Here is a 4,644-nt window from a genome sequence, read left to right on the forward strand (position 1 = left end):
CATTTGTAAAGAAAATTACAACTATATATAAGAGGTTATTCACCCTTTGTTCTTACTTAAAGACTAAGGAATCCTATGATAGGTGGGTTACAAGGAGAGTTTGGGGATTTAGACATCAAACATCTAAAGAAAAAAATCTCAAAATGTCGGTCGCAAATATCGAGAAGCTTCAAGAGAAATTCCGTTGCACTGTGCAAAATGGCTGCGAAATTTTCGCAGCAAAAGGATAACATTTTCGCAGCAAAAGAGTGATTTCGCAGCCGTGCAAAATTCTTCCTTCAACTTGGAGTGATCTTCTTGCAATGGCTATAACTCCTTCATTTCAACTCCGAATCACACACCATTTGAAGCATTGGATTGTTGACTTCCTGAGCTTCGAAACGACATATAGCATGCATAAATTGGACTCCAAGAAGTGCTCCAAAAGTGGCTTACATGACTGTCATCAAGAATGCTTCATGTTAGATTTCTCTTTGCTTCCCCTCCTTGCATTCTGGATTTGCCTATGGCAAAGGACTTTAAAGCTTCGGTTCTTCATGTTTCTGAGCCTTCCATTGCTTTGCCATGGATTCCAAAGAACTCTCCTCAATCTTAGATTGCTTTGGTGATCAAATTACTAACAAAAACACCAAAACTTACACAAAGTGATTAGAAATGATTGCAAAGGTCCTTAATATGTTAATTGGGTTAAAAGGTGATAACTACTACTCAAAAGTGTTTAAAAGAGTTAATTACAAGCTATCAAATAGCACTTTTTGAGTAGTAATCAGAATCAACAAGCATTCAAGGATCCATTGCATCTTCCAGTTGGGCCTATTACTAAAGCAAGATCTAAGAAGATCAAAGAAGCACTTAATGGGCTAATTCAAGAGATTTGGACTGATTCTAATGCAGGACATTTCAAGTTTGGCCTAAAGGAAGATGAAGGAGTAACAAATTTAATCCAAGCTATTGAGGGCTAATCTGGCTTGATTGGGCGTGATTTATGGCATGGATTAATGACTGATTGACTTTCCAGCTTCATATCAGTTATTTCCTATTCTAGAGCTTTTAAATTCAGGCCAAATCTACCTTAATTTTAGGCTTTTATTATTTAGAAAGTTTTTTAGCTATTTTCCTATTTTGGATCTGCTAATTTCAGACCAAATCAACCTTTATTTAGGGTTTTAATATTTAGTACCTTTTTTAGTTTAGGGTTTTAATATTTAGTAAGTTTTTTTCATGACATATAAATAGCACGCACTCATTGTAATAGGGGATAATTTTTATTGAATAAAAAATCAGAAAAGGTGAGGCTTTGCTCTTCTTTTGGTTCTTCAAAAACTGTGAACTTATCAGGGATTCTTCCTCAAACCTTATACCTTCGGTTCGTGATTCCATTGTAATCATTGGGTCAAGGTCTGTTACTTATACTTTTGGTTCGCCTTTCACTTATAAACGTTGGGTCAGAGTTCTATCAAAAATCTATATTTTAGCTTTCTTGGACGATTATTCCAATATTGTTTGTTGGGTCTCAAATCGTGTCCATTGAGGTTCGCATCATACATCCACATTCCTGATACTATAACTAAGGAAAATATTACATGCTAATCAATATAGAATTTCACTACTCATTTCCAATGTTAAGACAGTAAATATTTAAGAGATTATTAACAGGATACATCATAATATCCTGGTAATGAGGCAAAGATAGAAATCTCAGCCATAAAGCTAATATTTATACATATTAACTACTTCAATTCCTCTCTGGATATTCAGTATTGCAATGACTCCCTATTGCAGAAAATTCATGCTGTTATGTGTGAGACGTGAAATGAGGAATAACTAAACCCCATGCAAAGAGTACCAAGATTATCAATAAGAAAGATATCAAGAAATAAAAGCATAAAAACTAAAAAATAGCAACATTGCTATGAACCTTGCTGAATTTAGGCACCTGTGAACAAGATGTATCATAAGAAAATAGATGGTTGCCTAACAAATATTCCTACAACCAAAAAGAGGCACATTAAATGATTCAAATATATTAAGTTGGTTTTAAATATTAGACCAAATTAAACTCTTTCTTTCCAGCACTAACTTTTAATAGAATCATGGTAAATAATAATCTCTTTTGGGACAATACAATCAAGGACACAAGGCACGGTAAGAACCTAACCACTTAGAGGATTTTTATACTATATGTCTTGGTTTTGAATGAACAAGATTGCCCAGCAGCCCAAGAACCACACAAGTAGAAATTTAATTACAGTACCGGATCCGTCCACTCACCTTTCTCTGTACAGCATGCTTCAAGGCGTGGACCGGACGTTCCTTCATTGATTCAAGCTCCCCTATCGACATGAAGTCCAGAGACTGAGGTTCAAATACTCTGGAATTTAAGTATTTCAGGAGCCAAGAACCAAGAAATTAATCATTTAGTCACCATAAATCTAAGCATTCATAAAAGAAAATGAAGAAGAGCAAAGCTTGAATACTATTTAGAAATATTAAAGAGAAGATAAAGAAGGGAACTTGAAAAAATTAAGACAACAGTATCTGGGATTCTTACTTGATAGTTAAAAAGGTTCACATTTCAATTCTGTCTTGTAGATCATACTTTTGGAAGCTAGTCACAACCCAAAAAGCTGGAGTGCTTCATCTATATAGGTCATTGTATTGTATGCCTATCCTAGAATTTTATCAGATGGGTAGAAAGCCAATCACGAAGAAATATTTAATGTCATCTTTCTGTTTAGCTAATCAGAGTTCACAGGATTACAAAGAAACTAGCACAAATATATCCTAAGTAAACAAACCTAACTAGCAGAACATCAATAAAGAATGGACCAAAAAACTTGGTTGGCAAGATAACTACAGATGTTAATATATAGAGATAAAAATTGTACAATTGCAAACAATGACATAGAAGAGAAGTATAGTTTCTTACAATCCCACAATGAGCATCAAAAAACCTGAAAAGCAATCTAAGAATGGCTGAGCTGATTTGCCTGCACATAGATACCAATTTAAATACATTAATGCTGCTTCCAGGAAAGTAAAGAGTTAATAAGCATGCAAGAATATTGGTATCTATTTATTGGTTGTCAATAGTAGTTGTAGTTTATATTTCTGATAAAATAATAATGATAATAATAATTGCAATACTTAAGAGGGTAAAACCAAACATCTCTTCATCAAAGAGAACATGCTCCTCAATTAGAGATCGGTGCAAAACGGTTCCATTTACAACATGCATCTCTGCAGGTTGGGATCAAATGCTGTGATGTGCAAGGAAAAAAATTTGCTACGCAAATTTAGATAGATAGATAGATAAAGAGAGGAATCTGATGCATTTAGATCCTTACCATTGCCACTAGTTCCAACAATAGCCACACTTTTTCCAACTGGTACGACAAAAAATATTCCATCAAGAATTTCTCTGTCAGGTAGTTATAACAGTAAATCAAGAAAGTGAATCAACAATTAATCAGGAGCAACCTTTAATATAGCATATGATATTTGTTGTACATATTCTTCTGGTTATTCACTTTAAAGATTAATTTTTCTGTGAAGGAAGTTCAAGTTAGAATTATGTAGACACAGGATTAAGCATGGTATATGTCATTCTCTTAACACATATACCCAACAAATAATTCCCATATGAATGAATGCTCGTTTCAATTTCTCATTATTTTTAGGTTCTGATAATGCACACCAAATTCGGTGAAAACTTGAAAATGATGTGTCTACTTAAAATAAAACAACAAAATTTCATACATGAGAATTGAGTTCTCATGTATAGATATAATTTAAAAGGAACTGAAAGGTTTGATGACTGCCACAGAATCATTAGAATGGAACTGCTAGTGGCTCTCTTGAATTCATGTTGATAACAAATCTAGACATTGTGTTAAGAGTCGATAATTGACATGAGAACTCTAGTGGGCAATACATGGGGTCATCAATCCAGTGTCTACCTATGGCCAAGTTCTTCAACAAGCATTATAATCACATTTTATATCAATTGTGTTAGGTGATATCAATACCATACCAGACAACACATTACTATCGTTGGATTATTGAAACCTTGAATCTAAGTTCAAACTCCAAAAGGAAAAAAGAAAAACCAGAATCCATCTGAATGCATGGGATGGGCAAGTGTTCAAAAAGAGTAACATCTAGTTAACCACTTAACATCCAAATACACCAACTGTAATGCTTGAGGATTAAAAAAGGTTCCCAAACCTTAAATCTTTAAAAAAAAAAAAAAAAAAAAACTGAAAAACTACTAGATTTGCAAGAGGGCACCACCCTTACCAAGCAAACTGTGAACTATCCAATCAATACCTCAAAAACCAACAACGCAATAAGTCAACTAATGCATTAAACACAACGTGTATGATTTACTCATCAAAAACTACCACAACACATTTTAAAAACATGAAGGACAAGATATTATACAGAAGAGATTCAGGGACAGTTCTGCCCAGATATTCTAGCCAGCACAATTAATTTAGCTTGTATTTGGATTCTCGGTGCTTCTTTGGGATGGCATATAGAGTCTTCATGTTCACCAAGTACATTCTCAAAATAAATAAATAAATAAATTATCTAGGATTTCTGATACCTTCAAGGACAATAGATGAAGTTGCAAAAGTATAA

The 4,644-nt window shown here is 33.8% G+C and overlaps 1 pseudogene; it reads left to right on the plus strand.

The window, feature by feature from the left end:
• The window catches only part of LOC109123482 (uncharacterized), an 11,559-nt pseudogene extending 9,747 nt beyond the window's left edge, over positions 1-1,812 (plus strand).
• Positions 1,813-4,644: the final 2,832 nt, after the last annotated feature.

The sequence above is a fragment of the Vitis vinifera genome, chromosome 12 (genome assembly GCF_030704535.1).
Source record: "Vitis vinifera cultivar Pinot Noir 40024 chromosome 12, ASM3070453v1".
Classification (NCBI taxonomy): domain Eukaryota; kingdom Viridiplantae; phylum Streptophyta; class Magnoliopsida; order Vitales; family Vitaceae; genus Vitis; species Vitis vinifera.